At 43.4% G+C, this 27,243-nt stretch overlaps 1 protein-coding gene across 1 annotated transcript in view; it reads left to right on the top strand.

Moving 5' to 3' along the window:
• Nucleotides 1-9,669: 9,669 nt before the first annotated feature.
• MID1 (midline 1) overlaps nt 9,670-27,243 on the top strand; it is a 386,159-nt gene continuing 368,585 nt past the window's right edge. Inside the window, exon 1 of the mRNA XM_082681235.1 lies at nt 9,670-9,756. The gene's annotated coding sequence lies outside the window, so the exon portion shown is untranslated. The remainder of the gene's footprint in view (nt 9,757-27,243) is intronic.

The raw sequence follows: 27,243 nt of genomic DNA, 5'->3' as shown, positions 1-27,243 counted from the left end.
CCTGAAAAACTTGGTAAACCGAAGCTATTCGTTGACACACCTACAAAACCTTCAGAACCACATAGAAAAAAATATACCTGACGTTGCGAAGATTCTCTGTATGCTAATATGTTTCCAAACTATGTCAGATCTCTGAGTTCTTTTAAAGAATGATCCTTTTCCCTGATCCCTGTAGCTTAAGAGAATAGCGGGGAGCCGCATAACGAGGCCGTGGAGCTCTAACACCCTCCTGGAGCCCACCCGTCTATTTCTCTATCTGTCTGTTGCTCTTTGTATGTCCCTCCCTGCCTCTGGTCTCTGTCCTTCTTCGATGGATCTTTTCTCAATCTTGTTTTTCCTTCTCTGGCCACAGTGTAAAATGAATGTGGTATGTTGTTTTGTTGTTCTTGTTTTGTTCTGTTTTTAAATAACTTTGGGGGGAATAATTTTAGGTTAACAAGTTTCAAAATAAGTACAGAGAGCTCCTTTATACTCTTTACCTAGTTTTCCCTAATGTTAATATCTTACGTTACCATGGTACTTCTGTCAAAACTAAGAAACCAGCACCAGTATATTACTATTAACTAAACTACAGGTTTTATTCGGATTTCTCTAGTTTTTTCACAAATGTCTTCTTTCTGTTCCGGGATCCCATCCAAAGCACTACATTGTATTTAGTCATCGTGTCTCTTTAGGCTCCCCTGGGCTGTGAGTTTCTCTGTCTTTCCTTTTCCAAACCTTCCCAGTTTTGAGGAGTACTGGTCAGGTATTTTATAGAATGTCACTCATTTTAGCTGCCACAGTCTGAATGTTTGTGTCTCCCCAAAATGCATATGTTGAAATCCTAATCTGCAATGTGATGGTGTAATTCTCATGATTGGAATTTGTACCCTTTATAAAAGAGACCCCACAGAGTTCCCTAGCCCCTTCCGCCAGGTAAGGATACAAGAAGTCTGCAGCTCAGAAGAGGGTGCTCACCTGACCATGCTGGCAGCCTCATCTTAGACTTCAAGCCCACAGAACTGTGAGAAATAAATTTCGGTTGTTTCTAAGCCCCCCACCCTGTGGTATCCTGTTACAGCAGCCCAGATGCACTAAGACATTAGGTTTATCTCTTGTTTTGCTCATGATTAGACTGGGGTCATGATTTGGGGAAGGATACCAAGGAGGTGAAGTACCCTTTTCATCACATCGTAACATGCTGTCAGCATCACTTATCACTGGTAATGTGTTCTTGTTGATTTCTAATGCCACTAAACGCACATTGCTTTTAATGCAAAAACAAGAAAATGCAATATTTTATACGCTTCACTATAACATAACTTTTGAAACTCTTCCCACCTTTAGTTAGATTGCTGTTATCTACCCCCAAATGTGAACGTGTGTCTGACACATAGTATTTAATCAATGTTACTTGGTAAGTGAACGAAAATCTCTATATCTGTCTCCAGCCTCATCTATACCATAGGTCAGGGTCCCCGGGTGGGGAAAAAGAGATATCTCAGGCAGCCTAGATACTAGCCACTCCGTAGTGCAACCGCTCTTATCGATTTGGGTTTTAAAGAGTTAATTAAAAATAACTTCGGAAAGCTGTGATACATTTTCGTCCTCCTAAAAGGATGTTCGAAGTTTTCTTTTGATTCTGATATTCAACTGCGGTGTTGTAAACAGTGCTAATGTAGTGAGAGCTAAGCAGGTAGGAGTTAAGAGATACAGACCTTGGGAAATGGGGGGGGGGCAGTTTAGAATTATTATTGTACAGTTGCTTATTTTCATTGCTTTTTGAGGATTTTCCCTCCTGCATGGTGTTTTGCCATCTCGTTAAAAGAGCAACTGTCAAAGACATCATCCTGAAACACCTGCCTGGCGAAATGGAAAGAGGCAGGCTTATAAGAGCTCTGGCTTCATTTTCTCTGTGGCTTGATCGAGTTTTCATGCTTTACCCAAATTGACAGACGCAACTGCAAGTAAAGTGAACTGTTTAAAAATTCAGCTTGCTTGATTTCGCGGACCACGCATTCCCTCCAAGCTAAGTTTAAGAGGCCAGAATGATTGCTAGCCTTTGCTGGTGCCACTGGTGGCACTGGTGGCGTGGGGATCGTTGAATGAAGGAGCCGGGTTCTCCTGTACCAGGGCCTATGGGAAAACGATCTGCCACCGTGGGGAGGTGAGGGGGCAGGCTGATCCGAGGAAATAAGAGTTTCTCTTATTTCCTATTCTTTTCTGTATGGGTGGTTAATAATTTTAAACTGTCTTGGCATTTCGTGAGTTATTCAAAGACCCCAAATCCTGGCGGGTGGGGAGGTTTGTGGGAGTGAGGTGGGTGGGAGAATCTGTCATTCTCGTTTTCTGTTTTGAGAGTAAACAATCTTGACTGAAAAGAAAGTGCAAAACACCTTCTCTCCCCCATCGACCATGGGCCCAAAATTCAGACGATGAGTCCGTGAGGGAAATAATGAACAATTTTCTAGCCTTTGTTCCTCTTCGGGTTCAAAAAAATATTACGAAAACCATGGGTGACAGAAAGGGCTTTTACAGGGACTTAGACACCTAAAAATCACTTTCAAATAGAATTTCAAAAAAGAAACTCCCGGGACATTTCATATACTACAGCGAATTGGGTGTTTGGGTACTTGGACACTGAATTGCAAAGGAAAGGTTTCTTAAGATAAGCGTTTGTGTTTCCAATTTCCCCCACTTGGCTCTTTATGATAACAGCTTTCATAAATAGCATAGCAGTTGAAACATTTATTATTGGAACAGAAATGCAATTACATGCAGATGTTGTCCTGTGATTCATTGCTTTGTGCTACACACATTTGCAAGCTGGAGGAAGAACAAGCAGGTCATCAAGTAAATGCTCTCGGCTGAGCTCCACCTACTCTCCTGACTTGAGTTATCTCATCTCTTCTGTAAGTGTTGCCACGATCTAGTCCTCCGTGGCCCTTCTTGGCAGCCTGTTTCATTGTGCAATTACTCCAACTACCGTCAAGAATGTCTTTTCATCCAACATAACATAAACGTTCTTTACTTAATCCAAACCTGGTTCTTTCTCCAACATTCCTGTTCCAAGGCAGATAAAAAGACCACCCCATTTATTACTATTATTTTTTCGTTTGTCATCGTTTTTGCCTTTTGGTAATGTCACATAGTGATCAGAGCTATGAAGGTGATAAAATAGGGCAATTGACATGGAACCACTGCATGTGGGATGGGTGGTGATGTCCTTTCGGGGTGTCATTTATCATGGATGGCCTCTTCCTGGAGAAAACTTTTGCATAAATTCTGAGGCTTTAGGGGTTAGCCGTGAAGATGCCAGGTGTATGTTTCCTATTGCTGCTGTAACAAATTATCATAAGCTTAGTGGCTTAAAACAGCCCAAATTATTTTTGTACTGGTCTTTAGGTCAGAAGTCCAACACAGGTCTCACTGGGCTAAAATTAAGGTGTCTCCAGGGCTGCGTCCCTTCTGGATACTCTAGGGGAGAATCTGCGCTCAGCTTCTAGAGCTCAGGCTCAGTAGTTGTGGCGCACAGGCTTAGTTGCTCCGCGGCATGTGGGATCTTCCCTGACCAGGGCTCGAACCCGCGTCCCCTGCATTGGCAGACAGACTCTTGACCACTGCGCCACCAGGGAAGTCCCCTGCTAGAGGTTTCAAGCAGAGGATGGCATGATCTGATGTATATTTTTAAAAGATGGTTTGGGATGCTCTGCGAAGCATAGACTGTGGAGAGGCAAGGGCAGAAGTAGGGAGAGCAATTAAGAAGCAATTATGGGGAATTCCCCGGCGGTCCAGTGGTTAGGAGTCGGCGCTTTCACCGCCGTGGGCCCGGGTTCAATCCCTGGTCGGGGAACTAAAATCCCACTAAAAGAAAAAGCAGCTACAGTGATCTAGTTCAGAGTTTCTCAACCAGGGGCAGTTTTGCACCCCAGCCCAGCACCCGGGGAACATTTGGCAATGTCTGAAGACACTTTGGGTTGTCGCGCCTTGGAGTTAAGGGGAGAGAGAGTGCCACTGCCATCCATTGGGAAGATGCCAGAGATGCTGCCGAGCATCCTGCAATGCCCAGGGCAGCCCCCAGCACTAAGAATGATCCCGCCCTATAGTGCAGAGGCTGAGAGACTGGAAGGGTCAGAGGCGATAGAAGGAAGTCGTCAGAATCGGGATCGGGGGCGTTTGGACACACAGTCACCCATAAGTAGGCTTTAGCTTTCAGGGCTCGATCACAGGAGGGGCAGGCCGGGGGGTTGGCTGCAAAGCAGACTAGCTTGGAGAGGGAGGGGGTGCGGGGCGCTTGGCGGAGGGAAGGAGAGGTGATAGTTAGAGTGCTGGGCTTTCCTCCAGGCACCCAGAAAGACACGCCGCAGGGCTTTCATTGCATTCCGTATTGGCTCTCTTTTCCGAGTTCCTATGCATTCGGTGTTTATCATGGTCTAGAATTGTAAACCCAGGGAACCCGGGTCCTATTTTCTTCTCCATCATCACTAGCTTGGTGACAGTAGACAACTGAGTTAACCTCTCCTTGTCTCCATTTTCACCTGTGTCTAATTAAGACAACATCTGCTTTATCAACCTCAGCTAGTTACAAAGAACTTGGGAAAAAATTAAAGGGGCTATATGCGTACATTCTGCTTTGCAAATTTTTTTCCCTTTAATTTCATTTTTGTGATCCTTCTTTTCGAGGTTTATTATAGTTTTTACCAGTCATATTTTTATATCTAAAAGACAATATAATTGATAAATATTTAACAAATTGAGAAGGTAAACTATATTTTGGATTTTATTTCCACGACCTTCTCAAGAATTACGTGGTCCAATTCTTTTTGAATATTTAATAAGGAGACCAGTATAGTAACATTTTTGGCTAATTTAATTGTATTTATTTCACCAGTTTCTTCACTAGCACCTGTGTGGAAAGCCGTATTAAACGAACTAGGCCAAAATAGTGTCCCTCTCGCCTTCTGGGCACTTGCAGTAAATGTGAGTCCCTTGCCATTCTGGGACAGCTCTGATAATGTAGAGAGTAGGGGTCTGCAAAGCATAGCCCAGGGTTGGCTGCCCGGGTTTGTAAAGCAAGTTTTACTGGGACACAGTCACGCCCATTCATTTACATATCATCTGTGGCCGTTTTGGACCACAGTAGCAGAATCGAGTAGTTGCAGCAGAGAAGCTTATGGCTGGCAAAGTTGAAAATATTTACTATCCCGCTCCTCGCAGAAACAGTTCGCTCACTCCTGACCTAGGGCACTTAGTCTTTTGGAAATTTCTGCTTTTGCTTCTGAATTTGCTCCGATTTCTTATTTCTGAAAATGTGGATCCCCAGTGAAGTAGTATTCTGAGAACACCTATTTTCCACTGCTTACATGGCTAATACCACCATGCCAAAGGCTTTACAAGTAAAAGTGCTAAGCTGCCAGCATATGTTCAACTTATAGGCTAGTATTAGCTCAATATGGTTTTTCTACCATCCATTTTGTAGACGTTTCATTCCAATCTTCTATTTATCACTGTTGAACTCAAGCTTCTTTCTTAACGTCTTTTCCCCCCAACTCTTCAAGGTCGTTTTGAATTATAATACAATCCTCTGAGGTGTTAGCTATCCAATTTGGCACCATCTGCAAATTAAATCAACTTGCCTTTTATTTCACCACTCAAGTAACTGATAGAAATATTAAGAAGAGCCTGCCTCAGGACATCCTTTTCAAATGTCACTCTTTCCCTCAAGGTTCAGCCAGAACCACTGATAATCTGTGAGTCCACCTTTAAACTCCCAGTCTTCTAGAAATTGGATCTGGTCAGTGATTTCCAAACTTCAAACGCCAGTCATTATGCCATAGGGGTCGTGAATGTGTCTACTGAATGGATCCTTTCCTCCAGCCAGATGATTTGCCATGGCTGTCATGTCTTCGTTCGTCATGTAGTCTGGTTCTCCTGTCTTTCTCTGAAGTTAAGCAGGGCCAGAGGACTTGCTCTGGCCAATGAAAGGTGGGCGGAAGTTTGTGTCCTTTACGGAGTGAAGTTTTGAAAGGCACTTCATGATTCACCAAGTCCCTGTTTCCTGTGTCAGCAGCCGTGGAAGTACATGTTGAAAGGAACCTTCATCAGCTTGGGTTCCTGAGTGACTTTGGATAGGAGAACCCTCCCTAGTGATCTGCATAAGTGTGCAGCGTGAGTGAGAGGTACACCTTTGTTGCTGTAAGCTACTGAGATCTGGGGGTTGCTTGTTACCAGAGCATCACCTCACCCATTGTGCCTGATATAGCTCTTGAGCACCATAACATTTTTCTAGAAATCTCCAGTAAAGCTAGGGACCGTTCTTTTTCTATACATCCTTTTCTGTGTGTATCCCTCAGAGAACCTTATCCATTGGGCACACCAATTAAATGTTTAGTGCGTAGAAGTGAATTAATAATAGATTAATAGATGGATAGCTGGCTGACATATTTAGGGAAACTTTTATATGCTTTTCCATCCCATTCATATATACAGAGCTAATGATAAAATAACTCCATGTGCATCCAGCTTCCTAAGTATCTTCGAGGTGTTTTTCAGTTGAACATGCTGGTCCCCCTCAACTGTGAGATAAAAGGACATTGTCGTTATGATGGTGGCATTTGGCTCAGCCCAGGTCTAACAAGTGTAATCATGGTAAGACCAGGCTCTGGTCAGTAAGAGTAACTTGCACTAACTATAGTGAGAGCACTAGCTTGGACATTTGCCTATTAGTATTTCTGTACTGAGGTGGAACTTCAATTAAACATGTTTGCGTTATACGAAATTTAGGGAAACATTAGAGTTTCACATTCCATAATATAGACGTGCACAGGCTGTTCTTCAAGATTGTTAGCTTCGTGAAGGGGAGACATGCCTCACTTGCTCATGGTTGTATTCCTAGAACCTAGCAGAATGCCCGGACCATAGAGGCATCAATAAATACGTGGAAGGATTTTTCAAAAATCGCTTTCGGTACTTTCCGTCATCTGTGAGACACGCACCCATTTTTATTTCCATTTTGGAGGTGAGGCTCAGACACATTATAAGTAACTCATGCAAGGTCACACAACCAAGAGACGGAACCAGAATGGAAGCATCTTCTGCCTCTAAGGCATTTGCTCTTTCTTGGATAGTGTGGTACCCTCAGGGTTCAGTAGAAAGAGCGAACATTCTGGGGTCTGATGGACCGAGATTTGAATTATAGCTCAACTGCTCATTAGTTATATGTCATTGGGAATTTCTCAAATCTGTCCCCTGATGTTTTCTTTAAACCACAATGATATTTTCTGCCCTTCAAATCGGTCTTGTATTTTATTTAGTTTCCCATAAGTGCTATTTTTTTGGCGTGGTGTAATTATTCAGCTGTAAGTACTCTCTCATTGGGGTCCTCTATGGTTAGGTTGATTTCATGCTGCTTCCGCGACCCAGTCTTTCCCAAACCATTTCTTGAGGCATCCAAAATGCATTTAGCAGAGGGTTATATTCCCTCTTTGAAACAGGCTACTTTCAGATCCAAATTTCGTTTTGACCTTCCAATTCAATAATTATAGCCTAAGACATTTTATGTTTAAAGCCCAAATGATTGTTTGCTTAGAATTGTAAGAACAAATTTGGAGGCCAGCTTAAGGCACTTAAAGGTTTAGCCTGCCCTGGAAAAAAATGCATTCTTTGTCTTGCATCGACATGTTAATAAAGTCTAAAGTTCCTGCACAAACAGAACTTGCTTCTGCGGGAATTACGAGAACCTAAAAGCTGCGGGATCATAAATGGGCTATATTAGTGAAAGCTATTTACCTAGCATGGCACACAGAGTTTTATTTAAGATTAATGAAAACCCAATAAGTAGAAAACACTAATATTCCTTCCAGTGGGGCAGTCAAGATGAGTCTTAACTTGATATAATAGAAATGTGTGTACTCTGAACAGAAGAACGTGTGCAATATTTGCAAAGTTATATTTTCATAATATTTTTTAACCCAAATTTGTATTCAATAGAAATACACTTAATATCTCATTTTAGGATCATTCTGGAGTCATGTAAAGGCAGTCATTTTAGCAGTAACTTATGACTTTATAAAGAGTATTTTAATCAGTTTGTGTATTGCCTGTAAACTCTCTGGACATGTGATTCCTAAAACTTATATTTGAACATGGAAAACTGCCATTTTAATGTTCTTCTGTCTCTTCAAGTTGACTTGATTTTTGCCAATTCTCTTGGAAGTCAATTCTAGCAGATCTGGGATTTTGGATCTGCTACAAGTGGATCCCGAGATTTTGGACCAGTCACTTTATCTCTGTGAGTCAATTTTGTTATCGTGAAAAGGAAGTAATAACACGCACTTCCTGTGGAGATATGAAGAGAAATTGTATGGAAAAGTCTTTACCCAGTGGAAAATGCAATCAAAGAGTAGTTACTCTTCCTGCCCCGTGTTTTTTGCACTCTCCTGCTCTTAGCAGAAACCCTTCATCATTGGCTTGTGTTGGTGCTGGCTTCGGTAGTGTGTAAACATTCGTTCTCTCCCCTTTCCCAAGCAGAGACCTAAAACGCAACACGGAGCTATTTTTGCTAAGAATGGCGTTACTCAAGGAGCAGTCAACCAGTGGATGAAATAGGAACAAATGATTCATTTTAAGGTAAGTTTTATTTAGCAGGCAGTCTTCACTTCCAACACTCAGGTGCTAAGTCTTGAGTCTGTACTTCCTATTGAGACTTCAGTGGAATTGGTTAGACTTGAAAAGAATTATTACTTTCCTCCATGGTAGATAAATGTAGGGGGCAGAGCCAATTATTAGACAATTGATGTGTTACACACTTACGTTTAAAAACTGTTTTGAGCCTAGAGTTAGACCTTCCACAGAGTCCTTTTAAAGATACATTTTCTTATCTTCTGAAGTCTAGGAGGTTGTTTAAAATTTTTTCCATGTAATTATGCGAATTCACAAGTCTTAGATTTCTTTCCTGAAACCATCAAATAACACTTCAATATGTGGGCTCAGGAGGGTTATTTCGGGGAATAAATAGATGTCATTATGTGTCATTTCGCCCATCAAAAAAAAAAAACAGTAGCAATTACTGCATTGTAAAAGGAGTAAACTCAAAATGATCTCATTGCATTATCTACTAAAGGCCTGGGAAAGTTGAATAACTATTAGTTACTCTGCTCAAACAAGGCACTGGAGTCTCACTTGACAGAGGTTTGTTCGTGTTCTTTTCCCATCACATGTTCTATTTGCTTCTTTGAAAAATAATTTCAAGACAAGTTATATCCTATGCTTCGATTTTTCTCCCTACAGTGCCTTTATATAATATAAGGTCGGTCATAGCTCATGATATAAAATACTAGCTGTTGACTCACACTAGAAGAGCCAATTTTACAGACTGCCGGGATAAAGATGATTTTAATTAAATCGCACAAATCCCTTTGTACTGCAAGCAAACCATACGCAGGCTGGCTGACTCTGAGCCATTCTGGCGTGTGTAGAGTTAACCAGGTTACCGGGCTTCCTAGTTAACTTCTTTCACCAGGAATGCAATTCGTGTTTACCTATATAAGGAAACCTGTTAGGCTGACCTGAGTTTGGCGGATTTTTGCGCTGACTGGGAGGCGTGGAAGCACACAGCCCGGAGAGGGGGAGTGATTCCGAGCTGGACAGAGCAAGCTTCCTGAACGCCCCAGTCATTCAGCTGATCCGAGGCAGCCTGCTTGGAGGACCTACAGGTTTGCCTCTTCCAGATCACAGTTGAGGAACAAAAACCCCGTCCTAGGAAAAATGGGGAAGCCGGTGAGTTTTACCGATCTCTCTCTGCTTGCTTCTGCTAAGGGGCACGCCTCATTGCTCTCACCCAGGAAGCAAAGGGAGAGGCGTCGCTCAGCCGCTAACTCCGCAGCTCCTTCCTGAACAAACACAATGCTTCGCGAATACCTCCAGACAACTTTTCCTGCCTGTTTTGTACCCCAAGAATCCACAGAGGCAGTGATTTTCGCTCCTTAGACATTCCAGAGAGTGTTTTTTTACTAGCCAAGAGTTTCTCTCCCACCGCGATGAGCAAACTTTCTCATCTTTGTTGCACTCTGAAAGAGTGGAAATGAGCCCTGGGGTGCTTTGCGAGAAGGCTGAGTTCCCCAAGGAAGTAATAGTAAATCTAAGTGGGGTTCTTAAAACCACAGGCAGTGTGATAGTCTGCAGAAGTGCAATTTGTCACTAAAAAGGCAGTCTGAAGGTATCATTTTTCATTCATGCGGCAGCAAAATCCTTGCATCCTGCACATGTAATAAAGGACACCTTCTGAGACACTGAGGAAAGAAAGAAGCCGAGCGGGGCTCTTTGTTCTAGACAATGTAAAGAAGCCCACTCTTGTATTTTGACAAGTAGCGTGTGTCTATTTATACATAAGGCAAGAATGATGAATAAAGTCTTTATGTCAAAGGCACTGCAGTCGATTGAGTTAAATTTTGGCTCTATTCTATATGTAGACAAAAATTGAAATCTGAATGTAATTAAACATGGAAATGTGAAAGTGTTTAACAGACTTGCAGGGGAATTTTAGTAATACTCGGGAATGGTCAATTATCAGAGGCAACTGAGTGAGAAAAGAAAAAGCCATTGCAGCTGAGTTCTGGGGCGTAGGTAAAACTTGTGAAAAGAAAATCGATTTTGTTTTTTAATAGTACAGCCATCCAAAGTGATTTTTGAATTGGGTACAAATTTTTATTTTTTTATGGCAAGGTGGTTTTATTAATTGAGTGAGCTTGTTTGAACGATTTGATTGTTCATCTCGCAGAGAAATATTGTTGTTTTCTGTCACAGCGACTTAATCCTAAGGGTTTGGGGAGCAGGCAAGTGGCACAAGGACCCAATTTCCAATCTCTCATATTAAGAAATTATTTTTTTAATTAATTTCAAGAAAAGTAATCAGCGCAAACAAGCAGATTTGAGAGAATGGCCACTTCTTTAAAAATTGCAAGTCATAGTCTATTCCCTAGTGAGGCTATTGGTTTAATACAGGGATTGGCAACTGCATATTCATAAAAACAAAAGCTATGGCCAATTTTATGTAGCGCTCTCGACTTGCAAAAGCCTTACTGTTTGCGGTAACACAGTTTAAATGAAACCTGCTCACCTCAGTGGGAATAAAACCGAGAAAAGCAGTGTGTGTAATACAGTAGATGTCTTAGTAAATAAAATTAATAACACAAGCGACAGAACTGAGAAGACTAATGCAAATGTTTTAAAGCTTGTTATCTCCTAGGTGCTGCTCAGAAAAACAGGAGTCTTGATACTGTATTGCTTTTGATGGGAATTAGGAACCCAGGAGACACAAAACACTATTTTAAAATACACGGTTAATAACAGATGTTTACACCGGGTTGTCTCACCCTGCCGAAGAGATGGCCCCAAGCCAAATCAACTAGCACGTCTGCCGTTTTTTCTGTGAGCTGATATGTACGCAGTTATTATACACTGATTACATCAACAGCCAAAGGAATATATAACCAGAAAGGTAGATAAGTCTCCTAGGGCGAGGAGCGCTGGGGGTGAGCTTGGGGTTTGGGGAATCTCCTGTTTAGAGTTCTCCTTGCCAGTGTCTTATGAATTACCGTCAGTGACTGGGAGCCCTGACTCCTGAATCTACTTACCTTCGGCTGCCCGGCAGCTCATTTGGGGGCAGTAATAGTGATTATTGTATTTAACACTCTGCCATTAATAGAGTTCCAGGCAGATTCCTTCTTGAAGATTAAAGTTATTTCAGTGTGAGAACTAATCCTGCAGTGAAAGGCAGGTAGGATGTGGTGGTGTTGCATTAGCTGTTTTCGAGTCACTGGTGCTGCGTGCTTGTGTGGACATTGGAACCATTCGGCAGCCTCCTTAGGTCTGTGAGACGTTAGTAAGTGTCCTGGTGAAGGAGGATGAAAAGTCCTGGGGGCGGAAAAAGAGAGTAACGGAGCATCGGCGCGGTCCTTTGCTAATGTGTGTTGTGACTCCCTGGAAAAGTGCAGCGTATGAAGTATGGTTTGCTGCACATTTCCCTGATGGCTCCATTTTTGCCTGATCATCCCGAGGAACATTCTCTAAGGCAAAGCTTCCCAACAGATGGGCCAAAGAGTGCTGGGAGATGATCAGTGGGTTGCAGACATGCCCAAGACTTAATCCCTCTTTGGCATCTGGGTCATCTGGCTGTGCCTGGGCTGGCCGTATCCCCCTGAAGTCTATCCGTGGACCACATAGCTTCCTCAGTTTGCCCCAGTATGTTGTACAGATAGGGTCAATTTCTATATCTGTCATGATGTGTAAAAGCTAGGAAACCGTCTTTGACAATCCAGGCCCAGAATACAGATAGAGCCAGTCAAACTTCAACTACACTGTGTTAACCCAAGCCTTGGGGCTCAATGTGATGAAAAATACCCTAATTTTTATCATCTTTCATGCTACGGTGGGGATGTCAAGGTCCTCTGTATGTCATCCAGTTTTCCCCCTTTATTCTATAAAGAATTTAAATAAGTATTTGTGCGTGTGTTGCTGTCGTTGTCGCTGTTGTTCTATTCTTAAAGATCTCCTGGAAAGCTGATGGCAAAGTGTTTCCTCCCGGGATCCTTTCTAACGTTTTGTTATCATTTATGCTTCCCTTTCTCAGACTGCTATCACAGTGTGTTCGGCTGAGCTCCTCCTGCCGCCAGTGTGGCCTAGTCCAGAGGCAATGACATAAAAGAACCTGGTTTCAAAGGTTATTTATCAATTGTAAATTCTTTCCTTAGACCCTGTACCAAATCTGTGCACAGCATTCCTATCCCTGGCGAACTTTCTCTGCCTACCATTTGACATCAATCACCTTTTCAAAAACATTTTGTGTTATTAATTCCTGTTACATTCATTCAGCGAATCTTTATTGAGTGCCTTTTGAAGTCCTATGCTAAGTACTCGGGAGGAAAAGCGGGTATACAAGAGACAGATGAACTTAAACCAAATCTTCGTGCAACTGATAGCATTTCCGCAAAGAGAAGTCTCATTGCCTGCACGGTGTGCAGCATTTGAAGTATGATTTGCTACAAACTTACTCGACCACTCACTTTTATGGCTGATCGTCCTGAGGGGCGCTGTTGAAGTCAGAGCTTTCCAACTTGTGGGCAGAAAACAGGTTAACACACAGGTCAAGATGTTCATGCTTTCAGTGACCAGATGATTTCCAGGTCAGAACGTGTCCGGTAGATGCCCTGCAGAGCGTCTCTAAATGACAGGGAGCTGGATGATACCTATTTATATTTTGCTAGTGTATTCTTCAAGGCCACATTTTCTTGGGTTGTCAGGGGTTCCCAGGGCGCCACATTAAGAAGAGAGCTTTCCAGAGTACTAGGTAACTCGAGAGCTTTTATACTGGCTTTTAACCACTGGAAATTACTAATTGTCCAGTGACAATTCTTATGAGGCTGGCAAGAGCACCTGCTGTTACTTCTAGGGCTGTAGATGAGAGGCTTAGAATCAGGGACTGTGAATCAATAACTGGTTTGCGCCAGCAGGATTTTCGAAGTATCTAGGACACTGGCAAAACCAATTTAAAATATATTTATATTTGAAGAATGCTTGGCTGGCGAGGTGATAGATACTAGACTAGGACTTCTAGTTAAATGTAAAAGTACATTTCCATTTTTTAATTAATTGCTTGCAATCACATGTAAGGGAATCTTCTGTGAGTGAAGCTTTCGGAGAAATTGAGTTACTTTACGTAGTATTGCCCAGGGTTCAGTTAATTTTGTTTTTTATTTAAAAGGAAAATGGAGGGCTTCCCTGGTGGCGCAGTGGTTGAGAGTCCGCCTGCCGATGCTGGGGACACGCGTTCGTGCGCCCGCGGTCCGGGAAGATCCCACATGCTGCGGAGCGGCTGGGCCCGTGAGCCATGGCCGCTGAGCCTGCGCGCCCAGAGCCTGTGCTCCGCAACGGGAGAGGCCACAGCAGTGAGAGGCCCGTGTACCGCAAAAAAAAAAAAAAAAAAGGAAAATGGAAATGGATAGCAGTGCTTTGTGGAATATAGCATTCTGAGGTATGCTGGGTGCTTAATAGCTGGATCTGCATAGAGATTGGCTCCAACTGCGCACTCTCTTGTGAGTTGCTCTTCACTTGTCTAAACTTGAGACAGACGTGAAATTAAGCAGAACCTCCTCAATTTGACAGTTTCAGTTTTAACACGTGACAGAATTGGAATTTTGGTCAAAGAGCTCGAGCCAGGAAATACTGCATTATTTATAGCTGTTGTTCTGCAACAGAGGCCTTGGTTATTTAAACCAGAATTATTTCCCCCTCCCCCATGAGTATCTAATTGTGCAGCTATTTCGATCTGTACTGACAGAGTCATCATGTATTGCCTTGGGGAACAAAACAGTACATAAACTACTAGAGAACAGATAACAAGTTTATTCGAACTGATATACTTGGCTTAAAGCTAAGAAACAAAAGAATATAGCGTGTTTCCCAAGTTTCTTCCAAAGTAGTGGATGGTGGCTTTGGCTAAGTCATCTTAAACTTCTCTGGGATTCAATTTCCTCATGTATCACTGGAGACATAAATACACAATTCACTGGACAGTTATGAGTATTGAAAGCACCTAGCACAATGCTGGGCAGGAGGCCAGTCAATAAGTATTAGTTGGATCTGAAATGTGTCGGGGTGGATGAGGCATCCTCGAGTAAACAGTTAAGGGCTGGGGACTTCCCTGGTGGTCCAGTGGTTAAGACTCCGAGCTCCCAACGCAGGGGGCCCCGGTTTGATCCCTGGTCAGGGGACTAGATCCCGCATGCTGCAACGAAAGATCCCACGTGCGGGAAAAAAAAAAAGGCAATTAAGGGGTTGAAGAAGTAGAAGACGAACACTGGTGTCCCATATGTCATTTTGCCCACTCGGTGATTTCAAATATGCTTTTCAGTGAAGCGTGATATACTTTCTAATGTCCTGTACCAGGTCCTCTTTTCTAATGTGTGTTACCTGTTTGTCCCCTGTAGGTTTTGTGTTTGAGACCCTTGTTCTAAAGGCTTCGGTAGCAATCTATGTTGTCTCAGACAAAGTTTCCCCCTTTTAAGGTGTTTTCCCCAAAGTAACACGTTTTATAAGCAAAACTTGTTTTACTAACAATAAGTAGAATTCTCCCTGGCTTCAGTTCATAACAGTGGTTATGCAGGGGTCTTGAGGATGGACTTCTCTAAGGTGTTATGCCCCCAAGGTTATCCTCAGATCCCACTCTCTTTCTCCCACTCCCCACACATCACATCCCACCCGAGTGGAATATAACATTTAATCTGATGTCGCTCCTATGATGTGGACGGGATGTGTCCTGTGGGCTGATGTGCCCTGCCCAAAGTTCACTCCTGGCTAAGGCAAGTGGGGACCATATGGTGTTGGTTTGATGAGGAAACAGGGCAGGTGTATGAGTCAGCTTAGGCTGCTATAACAAAACAGCACAGACTGGGTGGTCAAATCCCAGACATTCATTTCTCAGAGTTCTGGAGGCTTGTAGATAGCCGTCTTCTCACTGTGTCCTCACATGATGGAGAGAGAGCAGTCTCTCTCTCTTCCTCTTCTTATCCAGGCACTAATCCCACCATGGCGATCCAGCCTTCATGACCTCATCTAACCCTAGTTACCTCCCAAAGGCCCCATCTCCAATATCACCGCACTGGGGGTTCAGGCTTCAGCATATGAACTTGGTGGTGGGGGGGGGCACAATTCAGTCCACAGAAGTGGCTTTATCAAAACGTAGATCAAGTGACTCTCTATTTCTGACTTTTTTCATTGAACTTGAGATAACCTCTATTGTAAGATACAGCATTAAGAAAGAAAAACCATTCTTCCATTTAGACCCTAACAGTGTTTTCTTAGCATTGAAACATTTTATGCTACTTTTATTGAAAGAATTCTTCTAGGCTTATTTAGAGCAATGTTTTACAAAAATCATGTATTCCTCCTTTGCATACATAAAATGGAAAATATAGTCAGGGTAAACTTTGTAAGATTCCAACTTTGCTAAATCACTTTTCATTTGGAGTTGTCACGTGTATGCTTTTCTGCACGATGCCATCATGTTCTGTGCCAAAATACAGCATTTCTTTTTTTTTTTTTTCCTTTTTTCTTTTTTTTTTTGCGGTACGTGGACCGCTCACTGCTGTGGCTTCTCCCGTCACAGAGCACAGGCTCTGGACGCGCAGGCCCAGTGGCCATGACTCACAGGCCCAGCCGCTCCGCGGCATGTGGGATCTTCCCGGACCGGGGCACGGACCCGCGTTCCCTGCATTGGCAGGCGGACTCTCAACCACTGCGCCACCAGGGAAGCCCCACTGCATTTCTTTTTAAAGAGCTTCTCTGCTATCTCTGAGTCTCTACCAAAAGGCAACAACCAGAACTATGTTCCTTCCTCAAATGGTCCTACCTGGGAATGCAGTTATCCCTTCATACCCCCAGGAATATCCACCAAGCGACTACACTTGTCAGTGCACTCATTCTTCAGCCTTTCTGACACATTTCCACAAATGTGTTAAGAACCAGCACTCTTGGTGGGTTCCATTGATCTCCTAGGTGCCTGTCCAGACGCCTTTCCTCTAGTCCCACCTGAGCCCTAAGACGATCTCCTTCTGGCCTGGGGGAAACCCTTCCTCCTTTTCATTTCTTTGAGAGGCTTTGCCAGGCATGTGACTTCTCTTCTCCTAATGTGGGGGGCTTGTTTCAAATAATGCCTAGAACTCAATAGAAGTGACAAAAATATGAACTTCTAGGACCAAGAAGGTTCATGGGTGGGCAGTGACAATTGTATCGTGACTGCCCCCTGGGCAGCAGCAAGTGTAAGATACATCCCAATGTCAGCCTTGTTAAACTGGAAAGCATTTCCCCCGAGAACTCAGGAAATAGAGTGTATCTCCCCCATCCCACAGGGATGCCTAAAATCTCAGCATTATAGAATGATTTAATTGTCTTTTGAGGTGTCAAGAGTGTTTTAGTAGAAATTAATGGCTCTAGAAAGAGCATCAATTGTAGTTGCCGTATTTACTGCTCTGGCGGGGGTTTCTTTCCCATTAAGATGAAGTAAGAAAGCAAGAGCCTGTGACGATGGGACAAGGAATGGGATAGGGATGAGGATATGGGAACGGAAAGAGAGCAGGAAAAGAGAAAAAAAGGAGAAGCTCAACATTCATTCAACGATATTTATCAAATTCCTGCTTTGAACCAGGCATCACCCTACATGCGTTGATGGCGTATCATGCAAACAAGAGTAAAAGTCTGCCTAGAATAAAAACCATATAGTTATATGTTGCCATGAGATTGTACTGGGAGGACTTAGATAATCAAGGGAAGTCAGAGAAAGCTTCCCCAAGAAAGGGGTGCTTCAACTGAGAGGTAGTAGGAAGGGATGTGAGTCAGTGTTTGGAGGGGTAGGAAATGGCCGGACTGTATCAGGGAGTTTTCAACAAGGGATGACATTTGTCTTTCAGAAACACCACATTGGCAGCATCCGGGAGACTAGATCGGAGGACATCAGAGTGAATGTGGGTGAGCCTAAAAGAGGAGTCCAGGGAAAGATGATGTCTACTTATACTAATATCCTGGAGGTAGAGAGGAAGAGAAGTGGGTGGATTTCAGTTATATTTCACAGGTGAAATAGACAGCAGTGGGTAGTGAATGGGACATGAGCGATGATGAGGGACCAGGAAGCGGCAAGGCAGACTCCCAGGAATTTGGTCCTCCTAACTAGAGGAATAGTGGTGTCATTAATGATGTAGGGAACAACGGAAGTTGACCTGGTTTGACAGTAGAGAGAGGAATCGTTTGTAGCCTGATGGAGTGGAAGATGCGCCAGCTTTGGGGCCGAAAGGCTTGGCGTGGGTTCAAGTCCTCGCTCATCCATTTACTAGCTTTGTGATGCTAAGTTTCTCTGAACCTCAGTTCTCCCATCTTTAAAATGAGGGGAATTCCCTGGAGGTCCAGTGGTTAGGACTCCCTGCTTCCACTTCGGGGGACACAGGTTCGATCCTTGGTCGGGGAACTAAGATCCTGCAAGCCGTGCAGCATGGCCAAAAAAGAAAAAAAGAAGATGAGGCCGTAAGCATCCACCTCACAGGGTTGTTGGGACAATCAAGATAACTTCAGATATGGTCGAAGGTCCTACCTACATGAGTTCCTATTATTATTCCAAAATTGACCAGCAATGAAGCCTAGAGGAAGAGTGGCTATTTTCAAGAACTTCCGAGGGGGTGGGGTGGGGTGTGAGAGTTTTGGCAGCTGAGGTCTCAACACTCTGTAAGTTTACCTTAGTGAAGTTTCGCCTTGTTGATAATGTACAGGGCAGCTATTGGCTTCAGTTGGCCAGTGAATTCCTTCTATTTCGTTCCAACCCCCTCTCCTCCTCTCTCTCAGCCTGGATTAAGGGATCCCATATAGGAATAAGCTACATTGCTTTTCTCAGCTGAGATCCCTTATCACTTGTAAGAGGACTATAGGATTTAGGAAAATGTAACCCGAGAGTTTGCACTAACAGGTGATCACAGTCGATTAACTACATACTCCCTGTAGGGTTCGGGTGAAGGCTTTCCCATTCTGTTTTTCTAGCAGCAGTTTAGCGAGAGCATTTTATACGACATATGTAATTCCGCTGCCCTTGAGTGACCTCAGCGAATTCCATTCTGGCTTCCAAATATTCCCTCATTAAAGGGAGCCATTAGACAGTGAAAGCTGCAGCCATCGGGTTAGGAAAACGCTGCAATGAGCAGGTGAAACGGCAGAAGGGGTTAAGCCCCCCGTGGAAACCAGGTATTAGCATCCGTCTCTGCAGGTGTTCTGGCGTTGTAGGATCCTAGTCACTACGAAAAGTCTCCCCGTTTTCTGGTTCCACTTCTTTCCCTCTGTTCTTGACCCACTATTGTCTCTTTATAGCCACATTTATCTCCCACTGAATTATCAGAAAGATTAAGTGTCCCATCCAGACCCCATTCGGCTATCTTTCCATGCAAGAAACACTTATTTTCATACAGAAAAATGGGTGGGAGAGAGTGGGAGGCATCTTATTTCGTTATTTCACTTGTTCGGGTGGAAGAATGTGACACATGTGTATGACTTTTCGGATAAGCAAGTTGTGCTTGGTTCCCCGTGTGGATATTTGAGAGTTTACTGTCTACACCCAAGCAGGGATTTGGGGATGGGAGGAGCGGAGAAGGAAGTGGAGTGGAAGCTGTGATCTGAATTAGAAGTCTCAGACATGCTTTTAAGACCTTCCTCTTTCCACTACCTTCCCTGCCTTTATAATTTTTTCTCTGTGTGGTCCTTTTTGATGCAAATGTATTTCAAGGTATAAGAGCAATTTAAAAAGGCGATTCTAAATCCGAATTGTATCTCCCAGAGGAGCTGCCTTTGCACTTCATAAAGACCCACGTGGCTTTAGTTTTGCCGACTTGCAAGCAGAGCAATCAGTAGAAACTTCTGATTAGCGTGTGCAATAGTAGTTGTTCCACGTCTGGTTGCTTGAGGAGTCACAGTGCTGTAGCAGGAGCTAGACGGTGTCAAACCAGAGAGAGTTCACACTGTCTGTGAGTGTAGTGACCTGCCAATAGTAAATCATTTGCCAATAGCTCAAAGATAAAGAAGGAACCTGGTAGAATGATCCGAAGTGAAGGTTGCAGCAAAGAGAAAGCACATCAGACGTTACAGTGAATGAAAAATGGTGGGAACTTCTGTTTCCAGGCCCCCAAATAACGTTCTTTCAAAGATAAAGATGTGAGCTTTGCACACCATCAGGCCTTCTGATCTGTTTATCCAGCTCAGGAAGACTGAAATTGCGGAGGAGGAAGGTCTCCGCCAACAGATTGTAGGTCATAAATTAGTTAATAAAATCTGTCCCGTGTTATCTCTGCAGCAGTCTATGTTATATATACTTGTCCATTTGATTTACTTGTTTCTCTGCTTACTCCAGGCTGTATTTTGGTAGCATAAGTCAATATGTGAGTTTTAGATTATACAAAAGTTTATTTTTAAATGACCTGCCTTCTGTGGGGAAAAGAACAGTTGTGTGCGTGTGTGTGTGTGTGTGTGTGTGTGTGTGTGTTGTATGTAACTTATTGCTGTTGATCAGGAGTTTCACAGTTAACTTTAGATGTCAATATATAACAGTAAAAAAATATATATATATAACAGTAGTAATTCCAGTGAAACATGAATATTGTTATATGCCAAAATATATTTATCATAAAATTAATTTTTATTGCTGCTTCCAAGACCTTTTCAGGGCTTATATAGTTCCTGTAGAATATTTCCACATACTACTGTTAGTACACCCAGTTCTTGTTTTATCTATTAGAGTCACTATGGATAAGATAGCAACGCTCTACGTGTCTATGTATGTATCTATGTATGTTACATGTATACAAATGTATGTTTCCCTTTGAAAGTTTGGATAAGCTGTAGCCATTGTTGACTGATTTTTTTTTAAGTCGAATGAAACATAAGAAAAGAAAAGGCCACTTTTTTTTTAAGACCAAATATGATGATTTAAAAGTTATGTGGAAGTCCAAAGAGGTCAGGGGTAAAACAAAGAAAGGAAAAGAAAAAAGAGTGCAGGAAAGAAAAGAGTAGCAGGAGAGGGCTTCCCTGGTGGCACAGTGGTTGAGAGTCCGCCTGCCGATGCAGGAGACACGGGTTCGTGCCCCGGTCCGGGAAGATCCCACATGCCGCGGAGCGGCTGGGCCCGTGAGCCATGGCCGCTGAGCCTGCGCGTCCTCCGCAACGGGAGAGGCCACAGCAATGGGAGGCCCGCGTACCGCAAAAAAAAAAAAAAAAAAGAGTAGCAGGAGATGATAGAGGAAAGGAGGTCTCAAAGCAACAAAAATCTACTCTCCCCTCCCCAGCCAAGTCCACCCTCCATCCATAAACAAAAGCCTAGCAAACAAGCAGGTGGAAGACAAAGGGCTCAAGAAAAGAAGGGGCAAAAGCCACAAATTGCTAGAAAATACTGGGGACCGAAAAGAGAGAGAGTGTGAGAGAGAGAGAAAGGGAAAACAGACCACAAAAGAAAGGGTGAGAATGAAACTTCACGGGAAATGCTTGCAAAGTTAAAGCAAGCGGGCAGGAAGAGCCAACTACAGAAGTAAGTAGGAAATGAGGAGGTCACGTTAAAAACTCAAGAAATATGATACGAGACAAAAACGGTCATTGTGCTTGAGTCGGTGGGGCTGAGAAGACATTGTTCTCTAGGTGTCTTGATAAAAAAGAGGAGTAGATGGCACAGAAATGAAAGCGGGCGAGTGATGGAAGACAGCAGGAATCAGGTGAAAGGGGCACTATTGTTCCACGTGACAAGACAGCCAGCCAAGGGGTAGGTGCCAGAGACTGGCTGCGGAATAATGTCCTGGCGGGGTTCATCCCGGTGAAACTGACCCCTACAAATGGCAGGGCTTGTCTGGTTTTTGTCATTAGTCGTATTCTGTAATAGTAGTGTGAACGCACTTTGCTTTATTTATTTATTTATCGGCTGTGTCGGGTCTTAGTTGCAGCATGCGGGATCTTTCATTGCGGCGCGCAGGCTCTTAGTTGAGGCACGCAGGGTCCAGAGCACGTGGGCTCTGTAGTTGCGGCAGACGGGCTCTCTAGTTGTGGCACGCGGGCTTAGTTGCCCCGCGGCATGTGGGATCTTAGTTCCCTGACCAGGGATTGAACTGGCGTCCCCTGCATTGCAAGAGTTAATCCTCCACATGCCTTCCATACTCCCAGGAGTCAGTTACTGAGCCAGAAGAACCTGGCTTAATGTTTATTGAACACTTTCAATTTCTGAAGGGGAGTGGGAGGGAGAGGGTGTCTTTTCTGAATACATTTCCACTATCAAGCTTTACCCAAGTACCCGATGCTTGACTCCCTAACTGCGAGGCTTAGAGAGCCTGCGCGTGAAATTCCAAATCCAGTCTCCTGTGGGTTTGGACTCGCTCGTTTACTTTTACTGTGCTTCGCTCATAATAACTTATGTTCGTAATTCAGCAACCCAAGGAATTGTCTTTATGGCACGTTCGGATCTTACAGTCAATCACACGCTTCAAGGTCCATTTCAGGAAATGAGTTTGACATAGCACGTTAACGGTGAATTATTCATTCTTACCTGCGGCAGGGCATGATGTTCAGAGTGGCCCCGGAAAGCTTACCGGTTGTTGAGTCAAAGTTACGCAGCTGTATTTAAAACTCCAGTGGGCAGTTCTGAAGATGGCAGACTTTACTTTGATACCGTGCAATAGCACCTCCATTAGTGCCCTGGTTAGAATGCAAACATCTGCTCGCTTTTATTGCCCATGTGTTACTTAAGATGGTCTGTTTCTTGATGACGTAAATCACTGGAATCAACTGACTATTTTTAAAGACTCTTTTAGTGTTTCCCTGAAACCATCACTCTTTCCATTTGTTTAATAGATCATGGACCCTTTAGGTACACAAAAATTGTAAAGATCATATTTTCTACCTTCCTGACCTTTTTCAAGGATGACATTATGACTCACGGACCCTGGCCTGCTGTGGAATGCATTGTCTTCGGGGGTTGTGTGAACCGTAGGTTTACATCAGCACACGAGGTCAAAAGAAACCTCACATTTTCATTTACTGAATATGGGACAGCCGACCTACTGGTTTGTGCTCACCGACCATGGCTTTGTGGATTTGCCCAGTTCGGTTTGCCCCGCAAGGGTTCGCTGTTTCCTCCCCTGCATACTTATGTTACCCTGACGTGTGGCAGGCAATCTGTTTGCCCTCCGGGCTACGCGCTCGTGTCCAGCACAGATAAGCTTCAGGGCAGCAAGGACCGTCACTTAAATTCCAACAGACTGGCTGTATTCCAGGGCCTCTTGGTGGGCAATTTTATCTGACTTTTATGGCAAGTAAGGGTTTGAGGCCAGTGGGACTGCTCAAGAAAATGAGATCCATGAAACAAAGGCTCTACCGATGGGATAAATAAAACCCATCAATTATGATCCCCGATTTGAAAAAAGACTGGCAAAAGGTATAGTGAATACTATAATGGCTCTCCCTAGCCCACTGATTGGGAAGGCTTGGGAGGACGTCTGTACATACCGGGTCCTGTAACTTGTAGAATGTTACAAAATAGGCCCGATAGGTGAGAGCTCTCATGGCATTCCATAAAATATGGCTCTTACTCAAATCCTAGGATTGCACGGAGGCAGGAGGTTTCCATGGACTTCCCAAGTGAGAATGTTGGAAGATGATAATTCGAAGATTGTGAAAGTTCCTGAAATTTGCCAAAGAATTAAGACAAGGCTAATTAGGAGCTCTGAGAGACCAGACAGAACAAATGTGGAAATATTAGGTTGTAATGATTTCTATTTGTTTCTTATTCTTTCTGGGTTCCAAATATTGAATTCGTGAAAATGGAAGGGAGGACATGAGTGTGTACCAAAGGGAAGCAGTTAGGGGTGGGAAAAAACACGCCCACTTCCTCGTGACTTGGGAGAAAAGAAGAATGAGATGGAGAAATTTGAGGCCATTGCATAGAGTAAATGTAACAACTATAATGGAGTGTTTAAGAAAAAGAATATAGTGTTCTGTAAGTCACATATAGAGGGATGTGAGAAGGGAGATAAATTAGAGTTCAAATTAATTTCATTTAATTAGTTGAAAAGACTAGATGAGTGGTCTTCAAACTTTTTCAATATTTCTGAGTATTCCTTTCCTCTCTCTCTCTCTCTCTCTCTCTCTCTCTCTCTCACACACACACACACACACACACACACACACAGAGATGTGCACATGATGCAAATTACTCCCCTATAAATAAACCAAAATAAAACTAATACATATGTGTTGCTTCCCATCCCAGCTAAGGAAAGATACAGAAAAGAAGAAGCCACATTGAAGAACCATCACTAGCTGTTAATGCCCTGGGAGGTGCAGAATGGCATAGAGGTTAGGAGAACAAATTTCTCTGGGGGAGAGAGTGCCCGCTAACAAGCTTTTGACTTTGTTGGTTAATACTGCTTTTACTCCAAATCACTCAGAATTGTTTAGACTTCCAGAGGTCCATGGACTTAGGCGGGACTTAGGATCTCTTTGTTAATATAACTAATGAAAAGGCTTGATAGCCTGTTGAGACAGTGACCTGCCAGAGTTGAAGGTGGACATTCATTTTCTACCACACTGTCCATTCAGTTCACAATGGACAGCTTTATAACTTTAAAGAATCTTTCTGAGACTAGATCAGCCTGAAGCTTTGTATATCAAACGTTACTCAGTATATTTGAACTAACGCTACGAAAATATTCAGGGATTGCCAACAACTGTTGTAACACATGTTGGCTCAAAACTAGTTGTTTTGTTTTGTTTTCTTCTTGCGGTACGCGGGCCTCTCACTGTTGTGGCCTCTCCCGTTGCGGAGCACAGGCTCCGGACGCGCAGGCTCAGCGGCCATGGCTCACGGGCCCAGCCGCTCCGCGGCATGTGGGATCTTCCCGGACCGGGGCACGAACCTTGTCCCCTGCATCGGCAGGCGGACTCTCAACCACTGCGCCACCAGGGAAGCCCCAAAACTAGTTTCTAAGAGTTTTGCCTGGTGACATTCTCTGTGAAATACCTGAACAAATTAAGTACAGAGTGAAAATTTGTCTGGAAGGTGCTATTTTTCCCAGACTGGTTTTGTATTTCCTCTTGGATCTGCAACATGTTCGTCCTTTTAGAAATCTACATGTCCTGCAGCCCCATTTCAAGAGGGCAAAAACCCTAATCAACAGCAAAATCCTGTTCCTATAAATATACAGAGATGGCAGCAGTATTGCATGACGGAAATGAATGAATATCTGTAGCCATTTCGTCTTCCTGTCACCCTCAAGGAAATGTTCTTTGGATGGGAAAGAAAACCATGTTGAAGTCATCCTACGATTATTAATAATTGTAGATTTCCAAAGTACTTCATTGCTGAAGTCTTCCTATCATAAACGCTTAATTTCACTTTTTCCGCCTCTTAAATGCCTAGGCACAGATGAATGATTTATTTGCTTGTTTTACTGAAAGGTAGTTTACGAAATTTGTATCCCTCTTGTAGTGTTGTATAACAAAGAGCACTGAGGAGAGCACTTAGAATTTCCCGTCCTTCAGATGAGCGTATGAAAATTCAACAGCACAAATCTTCCTTGCTAAGTGATCTCAGATCCTTGAGTATAGATGTGTTTTCCTTTACACATATCTGATCCTTCAAGAGTGCCTATTTGTCGTAATACCTTTCTGTGGTCGTGTCAGTTACTCTCACTCTTACAGAATAACCAACAGGCAGAACAGTCTAAAGGTTCAACTTCAAACAAAGAGCTTGAGACATCCCTACCTTAACGCCAGAATTTGGATCATCTGGTAAGACAGTGTAATTTGGTTTCTTAACTAGAAGAATTGTAGGGCTTCCCTGGTGGCGCGGTGGTTAAGAATCTGCCTGCCAATGCAGGGGACACGGGTTCAAGCCCTGGTCCAGGAAGATCCCACATGTGGCGGAGCAACTAAGGCCGTGAGCCACAACTACTGAGCCTGTGCTCTAGAGCTCGCGTGCCACAACTATTGAAGCCCATGTGCCTAGAGCCTGTGCTCCACAACAAGAGAAGCCACCGCAAGGAGGAGCCCTCACACTGCAATGAAGAGTAGCCCCTGCTCGTCTCAACTAGAGAAAGCCTGCGCACAGCAACGAAGACCCAACGCAGACAAAAATAAATAAATAAAATAAATAATTTAAAAAAAAAAAAGAATTGTAGAAGCAGAAGCCGGCGCCTACCAGCTTTATTGTTCCATGAGTGACCCTTCTGAAAGAAGGTACCTCTGTCACAGGGCACCTTTGTTTACTCACACGCTCTCAAGTTCCATTTTGTAGGTAATAATGTTTTTTCAACAATATTCCAGACGGCACCTATGAAATTAGTTTTTCCCACATGCACATGGAACTAATGTCCCCAGTAAAATTATTTGGAGTCAGTGCAGTAACACCAAAGATGTGATTTCATTGGTTGTTGTTGTTGTTTATTCAACAATTTCCGCAAGTCCTTTGTGTTCAGGGAAATCTGCTGGATACTTAAGAATAGTCAGAATGTTTTCACAATTCCAGAATCTTCTACAACCTTCAAGGGCACTGTTCAGTGGAGGACGAAACCACTGTAATATAAAGCACAAACCACTCATTTGTTCAACAACCATTTATTAGGTACCACTTTATTAGGCTGTGGAGACACACGTTTCCTGCCCTCAAGGAAATTACAGTTTGATAAAGAATTTTAAATAGGTGCTAAGTAGAAGCACAAACTGAACATTTTCATTGGAAACATACCGTACATGTAGCACGTGTGAAGAGAGCTATGATCCGTTGAGTGTCAGAAATAACAACTCTGGCTTATGCTTATATCAATATTGACCTCGTAAAGACTCTGTAATTGACAGAAAAGGACTGAAACTGTTTTGTTGGCTGTTTTTTTTTAACCTTATTTGCAAGCTATGGCTTCCGTTTCCGTTGTCTACTTGAAATATAGTTTGGAGGTAGTTGTACCACTGCTCAAGCTTTAGTGAGCTTCGGCATCTCCAGGCAAGCTCTAGTAAGGAAGCAGGTGGCTGGGGTTTACCTGCAGCAACTCTGATTCTGCCGGTCTTGGGGCGGGGCCTGAGAGTCTGCGTTCCTAGCAAGTTTGCAGGCGATGCTGCTGGTCCAAAGACGCTGTTTTGAGGAGAACCAGTTTAAGATATGGACACACTGTGGCAATGCCTCCTAGATTCTGAGGAGAGACTGAAAAATGTAGGGAATCTGCAGTTCTAGTCATGGCCATTGGAGTGAAAAAACCAATTGTCCCAACTCATGTAGAAATGAAATAAATTCTTCTTTGGACCGTTCAGGACCTCAGAACTTGTCCCATAAGCTTTAGATTGGAGGAATTGTTAACTTATCCAAACTACTTCAACCTTCTCTAATCAGTAGAATCAATTTGTTAACCATGCAGCTGCATAACCCCCGGGGGCCTGTTTGTTTGCTGTGGTCACAGAGCATTCGAGTTTCCAGTTTACACACACACCCGGGAGAACTATTAAGCATTGTTGTCATGTTCACACTTTGCTGTCCCTGATCACTCGCTCACACCGTTGAGGCAGTTTCAAGTTTTGAGTGGAGAAGTCACACAAGACTCCATTGAGTGGGGCCGTGTCAAGGACTCATGGTTGGATGTGAGCTCACAACATCCCCAAGGGCCAAGAAAATCATGTCCTTTCTTCTGTGATGAGAGGCACCCCATCCTTGGCCGTTTC

This window comes from Grampus griseus, assembly GCF_964374135.1.
Source record: "Grampus griseus genome assembly, chromosome: X".
Classification (NCBI taxonomy): domain Eukaryota; kingdom Metazoa; phylum Chordata; class Mammalia; order Artiodactyla; family Delphinidae; genus Grampus; species Grampus griseus.
This window is presented reverse-complemented; position numbering and strand designations above follow the sequence as displayed.